Source organism: Anomaloglossus baeobatrachus, unplaced genomic scaffold, assembly GCF_048569485.1.
Source record: "Anomaloglossus baeobatrachus isolate aAnoBae1 unplaced genomic scaffold, aAnoBae1.hap1 Scaffold_518, whole genome shotgun sequence".
In the NCBI taxonomy this organism is placed as follows: Eukaryota; Metazoa; Chordata; class Amphibia; order Anura; family Aromobatidae; genus Anomaloglossus; species Anomaloglossus baeobatrachus.
The window spans coordinates 112,907-123,570 of NW_027444543.1; positions in this window are offsets into that span (position 1 = coordinate 112,907).

A 10,664-nucleotide genomic window follows, 5' to 3' on the forward strand; every position below is an offset into this window, starting at 1 on the left:
CCCATGCCTGCTGCGTTGGTGATGATGAACGTCTGGACCTTGGTGATGTTGTTGTCCCTTGCGCATATGAATCCTCCTGTAGTCCCTCCCCTTCATGTTGTCCCACCCCCTGACTCCGAATAGTGTTTAGCGTGTGCTCCAGCATGTAAATGACTGGAATCGTCATGCTGATAATGGCATTGTCAGAGCTAAACATATTCGTCGCCATGTCGAAACTGTGCAGAAGGGTGCATAGGTCCTTGATCTGAGACCACTCCATCAGGGTGATCTGCCCCACCTCTGCATCTCGTTGGCCCAGGCTATACGTCATGACGTATTGCACCAGGGCTCTGCGGTGCTGCCACAGTCGCTGTAACATGTGGAGAGTTGAATTCCAGCGTGTCGCCACATCGCATTTCAGGCGATGAACCGGCAGGCCGAAAGACTTCTGGAGCGATGCAAGTCGCTCTGCTGCGGCGCTTGAACGGCGGAAGTGAGCTGACAGTTTTCGTGCCCTGTTCAGAAGGCCATCTAGGCCGGGATAGTGTGTTAAAAATTGCTGGACGACAAGGTTCAACACGTGAGCCATACAAGGTACGTGTGTCACAATGCCCAGGCGAAGTGCCGCACCCAGGTTTGCAGCATTGTCGCACACGGCCTTACCAGGCTGCAGGTTGAGTGGAGACAACCATTTATTAAACTCGGACCGCAGAGCTGACCACAACTCCTCAGCTGTGTGACTCTTATTCCCAAGACATGTCAAGCTAAAGACCGCCTGATGCCGTTGCGCTCTGCTGCCAGCATAGTAATGAGGCGTGCGTGATTCCTTCTGCGCAGTGAGAACGCTGGTGGCCTGACCAGGCAGGCTTGGGGCGGAGGTGGAGGACCCAGATGAGGTGGAGGATGCAGAAGCTGTGGAGGAACTTGGACAGACAGAGGATTGACACACAAGTCGTGGGGACGGCAAGACTTGTGCAGCAGACCCTTCACCATCTATCACCATAGTTACCCAGTGCCCAGTCAGCGACATGTAACGTCCCTGTCCATGCTTACTGGTCCAAGTATCGGTGGTGAAATGCACCCGTTCACACACAGAGTTTCTCAAGGAAGCGGTGATGTTGTGTGCGACATGCTGGTGTAGCGCGGGCACACCTTTCTTAGAGAAGTAGTGGCGACTAGGCATCTGGTACTGGGGCACAGCGACAGACATAAGGTCTCTAAAATCCTGTGTGTCCACTAGGCGGAAAGGCAGCATTTCGGTAGACAACAGCTTACAGAGGGATAGAGTCAACCTCTTAGCTTTGTCATGGGTCGGAGGAAGTGGCCTTTTATTTGACCACATCTGAGGGACAGAGATCTGGCTGCTGTGTGTAGACGGTGTTGAGTAGGGTGTCCCTGGAAAAATGCAGGTTTGTGAGGAAAGTGCAGGCGGAGACATGATGTTGCCTTCATCCAACGTTGGTGCTATCGATGTCTGAGAGAGCTGTACACACTCACTTGTTTCCCCTTCCAAACCAACTGACGACCTTACAAGCAAACTGCCTGTTGCGGTTACAGTGGTGGAAGTTTGGCGTGGAAAAACAGGTGTGACAGCTGTCCCCACAGTCCTAGAAGATGAAGAGCGCGCGGATGCACTGGAAGGGGCGGGCGGTGGATGGTTCGCTCTTGCAGCATTGCAGCACAGTGAGCTTCCTACCGGGACCTATGATATTTATTCATGTGACGATTCATGGAAGAAGTTGTCAAAGTGCTGAGGTTTTGACCTCTACTAAGAGAATCATGACAAATTTTACATATCACATGATTTGGGCGATCTTTTTCTATGTCAAAAAAGGACCAGGCTAGGCAAGGCTTAGAGGCCATGCGACCTGTTGATCCACCCCGAATAATGCTCATAGGCAGAGTGGTGGCTGAGGATGCAGTTGTAGACGTGCTACCAGTGCTCCGACTCTGTCCAGGAAGGCGCAAGGTAACTTCGTCGTCGGTTGCATCCTCCTCCACCGCCTCTGTTGACCTCCTCGAGTGCCTGACTGGGGGTTGACAGTAGGTGGGATCTAGAACTTCATCATCAATTGTTGTGTTTGCACTCCCCTCCCCCTCAGACCGAGCCTCTTCTTGCCCTGACCGAATATTTAAGTTGTCATCCCAATCGGGTATCTGCGTCTCATCTTCATCAGTATGTTCCTCATTGTCTATAACCACAGGTGTTACAGTTTGTGACAAAGGGTCAACATTATGCTCAGAAACTTGGTCCTCACAGCCTGAATCAGAGTCACAAAGGTTCTGGGCATCACTGCAGACCATTTCCTGTTCTGTATTCACTGTAGCTTGGGAGCAGACCTCTGATTCCCAGGCTATAGTGTGACTGAACAGCTCTGCAGACTCAGCCATCTCAGTTCCACCATACTGTGCAGGGCTGATGGAGACTTCAGAGCTGGGAGAAATCAAGTGTGATTGGGATGACAACTCAGAGGACTGGTGTTTTTTGGATGCGGTACTTGAAGTGGCTGAGAGGGCACTTGTTGGACCACTTGAGATCCATTCAAGCATTTTCCTTTTTTGCCCATCATCTACCTTTCTTCCTGTTGTTCGTGTCCGTAAAAAAGGGAGCACATCGGATTGTCCACGGTAAGTAGTAGACATCTTACTTTTGCTGGTAGATGGTCTATCTTCAGCAGATGATAATGGAGCTTTGCCACTTTCCCCACAGACAAAACCTTTTTTGCCTTTTCCACCACGCCTCTTCCCCTTTCCACCAGCATCTGTCATTTTGCCACTCATGTTGATTGCGACAAGATTGTGGACTGAAAATGTGGTAGTAAAAATTGAGAGGTGGTGAAGATTGCAGTGGTGGTCTAGCTTTATTAACAGCAGAATAATAAAGAATAAATATCCCTGACAATGCAACTTATTTATAATGAGTTGGAGTGTGCAACGCAGGCAGATGCGCTCTGCAAATGTCTTGGCACTAGTGGGACTATAGCAAAGTCCAATAGCCACGTATAGGATGCCACTAGGTACACTGAGTGTTTGCTAGTATAATGGCTAAGTTAAAATTAGTTGGAGTGTGCAACGCAGGCAGATGCGCTCTGCAAATGTCTTGGCACTAGTGGGACTATAGCAAAGTCCAATAGCCACGTATAGGATGCCACTAGGTACACTGAGTGTTTGCTAGTATAATGGCTTACTTATAATTAGTTGGAGTGTGCAATGCAGGCAGATGCGCTCTGCAAATGTCTTGGCACTAGTGGGACTATAGCAAGGTCCAATAGCCACGTATAGGATGCCACTAGGTACACTGAGTGTTTGCTAGTATAATGGCTTACTTATAATTAGTTGGAGTGTGCAACGCAGGCAGATGTGCTCTGCAAATGTCTTGGCACTAGTGGGACTATAGCAAGGTCCAATAGCCACGTATAGGATGCCACTAGGTACACTGAATGTTTGCTAGTATAATGGCTTACTTATAATTAGTTGGAGTGTGCAACGCAGGCAGATGCGCTCTGCAAATGTCTTGGCACTAGTGGGACTATAGCAAAGTCCAATAGCCACGTATAGGATGCCACTAGGTACACTGAGTGTTTGCTAGTAAAATTGCTTAGTTTAAAAAAGTTGGAGTGTGCAATGCAGGCAGACGTGCTCTGCAAATGTCTTTGCACTAGTGGGACTATAGCAAAGTCCAATAGCCACAGATAGGATGCCACTAGGTACACTGAGTGTTTGCTAGTATAATGGCTTACTTATAATTAGTTGGAGTGTGCAACGCAGGCAGATGCGCTCTGCAAATGTCTTGGCACTAGTGGGACTATAGCAAAGTCCAATAGCCACGTATAGGATGCCACTAGGTACACTGAGTGTTTGCTAGTATAATGGCTTACTTATAATTAGTTGGAGTGTGCAATGCAGGCAGACGTGCTCTGCAAATGTCTTTGCACTAGTGGGACTATAGCAAAGTCCAATAGCCACAGATAGGATGCCACTAGGTACACTGAGTGTTTGCTAGTATAATGGCTTACTTATAATTAGTTGGAGTGTGCAACGCAGGCAGATGCCCTCTGCAAATGTCTTGGCACTAGTGGGACTATAGCAAAGTCCAATAGCCACGTATAGGATGCCACTAGGTACACTGAGTGTTTGCTAGTAAAATTGCTTAGTTTAAAAAAGTTGGAGTGTGCAATGCAGGCAGACGTGCTCTGCAAATGTCTTTGCACTAGTGGGACTATAGCAAAGTCCAATAGCCACAGATAGGATGCCACTAGGTACACTGAGTGTTTGCTAGTATAATGGCTTACTTATAATTAGTTGGAGTGTGCAACGCAGGCAGATGCGCTCTGCAAATGTCTTGGCACTAGTGGGACTATAGCAAAGTCCAATAGCCACGTGTAGGATGCCACTAGGTACACTGAGTGTTTGCTAGTATAATGGCTAAGTTAAAATTAGTTGGAGTGTGCAACGCAGGCAGATGCGCTCTGCAAATGTCTTGGCACTAGTGGGACTATAGCAAAGTCCAATAGCCACAGATAGGATGCCACTAGGTACACTGAGTGTTTGCTAGTATAATGGCTTACTTATAATTAGTTGGAGTGTGCAACGCAGGCAGATGCGCTCTGCAAATGTCTTGGCACTAGTGGGACTATAGCAAGGTCCAATAGCCACGTATAGGATGCCACTAGGTACACTGAGTGTTTGCTAGTATAATGGCTTACTTATAATTAGTTGGAGTGTGCAACGCAGGCAGATGCGCTCTGCAAATGTCTTGGCACTAGTGGGACTATAGCAAGGTCCAATAGCCACGTATAGGATGCCACTAGGTACACTGAATGTTTGCTAGTATAATGGCTTACTTATAATTAGTTGGAGTGTGCAACGCAGGCAGATGCGCTCTGCAAATGTCTTGGCACTAGTGGGACTATAGCAAAGTCCAATAGCCACAGATAGGATGCCACTAGGTACACTGAGTGTTTGCTAGTATAATGGCTTACTTATAATTAGTTGGAGTGTGCAACGCAGGCAGATGCGCTCTGCAAATGTCTTGGCACTAGTGGGACTATAGCAAAGTCCAATAGCCACGTATAGGATGCCACTAGGTACACTGAGTGTTTGCTAGTAAAATTGCTTAGTTTAAAAAAGTTGGAGTGTGCAATGCAGGCAGACGTGCTCTGCAAATGTCTTTGCACTAGTGGGACTATAGCAAAGTCCAATAGCCACAGATAGGATGCCACTAGGTACACTGAGTGTTTGCTAGTATAATGGCTTACTTATAATTAGTTGGAGTGTGCAACGCAGGCAGATGCCCTCTGCAAATGTCTTGGCACTAGTGGGACTATAGCAAAGTCCAATAGCCACGTATAGGATGCCACTAGGTACACTGAGTGTTTGCTAGTAAAATTGCTTAGTTTAAAAAAGTTGGAGTGTGCAATGCAGGCAGACGTGCTCTGCAAATGTCTTTGCACTAGTGGGACTATAGCAAAGTCCAATAGCCACAGATAGGATGCCACTAGGTACACTGAGTGTTTGCTAGTATAATGGCTTACTTATAATTAGTTGGAGTGTGCAACACAGGCAGATGCGCTCTGCAAATGTCTTGGCACTAGTGGGACTATAGCAAAGTCCAATAGGCACGTATAGGATGCCACTAGGTACACTGAGTGTTTGCTAGTATAATGGCTAAGTTAAAATTAGTTGGAGTGTGCAACGCAGGCAGATGCGCTCTGCAAATGTCTTGGCACTAGTGGGACTATAGCAAAGTCCAATAGCCACGTATAGGATGCCACTAGGTACACTGAGTGTTTGCTAGTAAAATTGCTTAGTTTAAAAAAGTTGGAGTGTGCAATGCAGGCAGACGTGCTCTGCAAATGTCTTTGCACTAGTGGGACTATAGCAAAGTCCAATAGCCACAGATAGGATGCCACTAGGTACACTGAGTGTTTGCTAGTATAATGGCTTAGTTATAATGAGTTGGAGTGTGCAGAGGACAGGAGGGTACAGTGGCAGGATTGTGGTGCTCTGGGTAGAGGAATGGAAGCCTGCCTTTCTATTCCCTCCTAATGGTGAAATGCAGGGAGGAAATCCCTGACCTTGGCTACACAGATGCTGTTGCTGTTTGCAGGACCTGTCACCTATGGCTCTCTGACCCTGCCGGTTTGAGCCCTTAAAAGGACTGCTATAAAGTGCTCTCCCTATGCTGTCTAACGCTGTGTATGCAGCGCATACAGCTGTATCGGCTATAGGACTCAGGAGGACGGAGCTGCGACAGTGATGTCTGACACCAAAGACGCAGAAGGCAGATAATGGCGTCCGTGAAGAAAATGTCCGGTTTTATAATGCAGGGATGACCGTTACAAGAGTTAGGCCTTTGTTTCAGGTATACCCCCAGTGGTAAATTTTTTCGCCCATTCTTTGCAGAATGGACATTACAACGACAGGAGACCCGCTCCTTTGCAATGGGAACAATGTTTTGAGGCCCTCATGCACGTCTCTATGCAGGGACAACGTGGAGCCTCCCAATTTTTGGCTGCCCTGCCTAAGGGCTATACTAAAATAGACCCACTTCCTTACAATGGGAATTATATTATATTATACTAGCAAACACTCAGTGTACCTAGTGGCATCCTATACGTGGCTATTGGACCTTGCTATAGTCCCACTAGTGCCAAGACATTTGCAGAGCGCATCTGCCTGCGTTGCACACTCCAACTAATTATAAGTAAGCCATTATACTAGCAAACACTCAGTGTACCTAGTGGCATCCTATACGTGGCTATTGGACCTTGCTATAGTCCCACTAGTGCCAAGACATTTGCAGAGCGCATCTGCCTGCGTTGCACACTCCAACTAATTATAAGTAAGCCATTATACTAGCAAACACTCAGTGTACCTAGTGGCATCCTATCTGTGGCTATTGGACTTTGCTATAGTCCCACTAGTGCCAAGACATTTGCAGAGCGCATCTGCCTGCGTTGCACACTCCAACTAATTATAAGTAAGCCATTATACTAGCAAACACTCAGTGTACCTAGTGGCATCCTATACGTGGCTATTGGACCTTGCTATAGTCCCACTAGTGCCAAGACATTTGCAGAGCGCATCTGCCTGCGTTGCACACTCCAACTAATTATAAGTAAGCCATTATACTAGCAAACACTGAGTGTACCTAGTGGCATCCTATACGTGGCTATTGGACCTTGCTATAGTCCCACTAGTGCCAAGACATTTGCAGAGCGCATCTGCCTGCGTTGCACACTCCAACTAATTATAAGTAAGCCATTATACTAGCAAAAACTCAGTGTACCTAGTGGCATCCTATCTGTGGCTATTGGACTTTGCTATAGTCCCACTAGTGCAAAGACATTTGCAGAGCACGTCTGCCTGCATTGCACACTCCAACTTTTTTAAACTAAGCCATTATACTAGCAAACACTCAGTGTACCTAGTGGCATCCTATACGTGGCTATTGGACTTTGCTATAGTCCCACTAGTGCCAAGACATTTGCAGAGCGCATCTGCCTGCGTTGCACACTCCAACTAATTATAAGTAAGCCATTATACTAGCAAGCACTCAGTGTACCTAGTGGCATCCTATACGTGGCTATTGGACCTTGCTATAGTCCCACTAGTGCCAAGACATTTGCAGAGCGCATCTGCCTGCGTTGCACACTCCAACTAATTATAAGTAAGCCATTATACTAGTAAACACTCAGTGTACCTAGTGGCATCCTATACGTGGCTATTGGACTTTGCTATAGTCCCACTAGTGCCAAGACATTTGCAGAGCGCATCTGCCTGCGTTGCACACTCCAACTAATTATAAGTAAGCCATTATACTAGCAAACACTCAGTGTACCTAGTGGCATCCTATACGTGGCTATTGGACCTTGCTATAGTCCCACTAGTGCCAAGACATTTGCAGAGCGCATCTGCCTGCGTTGCACACTCCAACTAATTATAAGTAAGCCATTATACTAGCAAACACTCAGTGTACCTAGTGGCATCCTATCTGTGGCTATTGGACTTTGCTATAGTCCCACTAGTGCCAAGACATTTGCAGAGCGCATCTGCCTGCGTTGCACACTCCAACTAATTATAAGTAAGCCATTATACTAGCAAACACTCAGTGTACCTAGTGGCATCCTATACGTGGCTATTGGACTTTGCTATAGTCCCACTAGTGCCAAGACATTTGCAGAGCGTATCTGCCTGCGTTGCACACTCCAACTAATTATAAGTAAGCCATTATACTAGCAAACACTCAGTGTACCTAGTGGCATCCTATACGTGGCTATTGGACTTTGCTATAGTCCCACTAGTGCCAAGACATTTGCAGAGCGCATCTGCCTGCGTTGCACACTCCAACTAATTTTAACTTAGCCATTATTCTAGCAAACACTCAGTGTACCTAGTGGCATCCTATCTGTGGCTATTGGACTTTGCTATAGTCCCACTAGTGCCAAGACATTTGCAGAGCGCATCTGCCTGCATTGCACACTCCAACTAATTATAAGTAAGCCATTATACTAGCAAACACTCAGTGTACCTAGTGGCATCCTATACGTGGCTATTGGACTTTGCTATAGTCCCACTAGTGCCAAGACATTTGCAGAGCGCATCTGCCTGCGTTGCACACTCCAACTAATTTTAACTTAGCCATTATACTAGCAAACACTCAGTGTACCTAGTGGCATCCTATACGTGGCTATTGGACTTTGCTATAGTCCCACTAGTGCCAAGACATTTGCAGAGCGCATCTGCCTGCGTTGCACACTCCAACTCATTATAAATAAGTTGCATTGTCAGGGATATTTATTCTTTATTATTCTGCTGTTAATAAAGCTAGACCACCACTGCAATCTTCACCACCTCTCAATTTTTACTACCACATTTTCAGTCCACAATCTTGTCGCAATCAACATGAGTGGCAAAATGACAGATGCTGGTGGAAAGGGGAAGAGGCGTGGTGGAAAAGGCAAAAAAGGTTTTGTCTGTGGGGAAAGTGGCAAAGCTCCATTATCATCTGCTGAAGATAGACCATCTACCAGCAAAAGTAAGATGTCTACTACTTACCGTGGACAATCCGATGTGCTCCCTTTTTTACGGACACGAACAACAGGAAGAAAGGTAGATGATGGGCAAAAAAGGAAAATGCTTGAATGGATCTCAAGTGGTCCAACAAGTGCCCTCTCAGCCACTTCAAGTACCGCATCCAAAAAACACCAGTCCTCTGAGTTGTCATCCCAATCACACTTGATTTCTCCCAGCTCTGAAGTCTCCATCAGCCCTGCACAGTATGGTGGAACTGAGATGGCTGAGTCTGCAGAGCTGTTCAGTCACACTATAGCCTGGGAATCAGAGGTCTGCTCCCAAGCTACAGTGAATACAGAACAGGAAATGGTCTGCAGTGATGCCCAGAACCTTTGTGACTCTGATTCAGGCTGTGAGGACCAAGTTTCTGAGCATAATGTTGACCCTTTGTCACAAACTGTAACACCTGTGGTTATAGACAATGAGGAACATACTGATGAAGATGAGACGCAGATACCCGATTGGGATGACAACTTAAATATTCGGTCAGGGCAAGAAGAGGCTCGGTCTGAGGGGGAGGGGAGTGCAAACACAACAATTGATGATGAAGTTCTAGATCCCACCTACTGTCAACCCCCAGTCAGGCACTCGAGGAGGTCAACAGAGGCGGTGGAGGAGGATGCAACCGACGACGAAGTTACCTTGCGCCTTCCTGGACAGAGTCGGAGCACTGGTAGCACGTCTACAACTGCATCCTCAGCCACCACTCTGCCTATGAGCATTATTCGGGGTGGATCAACAGGTCGCATGGCCTCTAAGCCTTGCCTAGCCTGGTCCTTTTTTGACATAGAAAAAGATCGCCCAAATCATGTGATATGTAAAATTTGTCATGATTCTCTTAGTAGAGGTCAAAACCTCAGCACTTTGACAACTTCTTCCATGAATCGTCACATGAATAAATATCATAGGTCCCGGTAGGAAGCTCACTGTGCTGCAATGCTGCAAGAGCGAACCATCCACCGCCCGCCCCTTCCAGTGCATCCGCGCGCTCTTCATCTTCTAGGACTGTGGGGACAGCTGTCACACCTGTTTTTCCACGCCAAACTTCCACCACTGTAACCGCAACAGGCAGTTTGCTTGTAAGGTCGTCAGTTGGTTTGGAAGGGGAAACAAGTGAGTGTGTACAGCTCTCTCAGACATCGATAGCACCAACGTTGGATGAAGGCAACATCATGTCTCCGCCTGCACTTTCCTCACAAACCTGCATTTTTCCAGGGACACCCTACTCAACACCGTCTACACACAGCAGCCAGATCTCTGTCCCTCAGATGTGGTCAAATAAAAGGCCACTTCCTCCGACCCATGACAAAGCTAAGAGGTTGACTCTATCCCTCTGTAAGCTGTTGTCTACCGAAATGCTGCCTTTCCGCCTAGTGGACACACAGGATTTTAGAGACCTTATGTCTGTCGCTGTGCCCCAGTACCAGATGCCTAGTCGCCACTACTTCTCTAAGAAAGGTGTGCCCGCGCTACACCAGCATGTCGCACACAACATCACCGCTTCCTTGAGAAACTCTGTGTGTGAACGGGTGCATTTCACCACCGATACTTGGACCAGTAAGCATGGACAGGGACGTTACATGTCGCTGACTGGGCACTGGGTAACT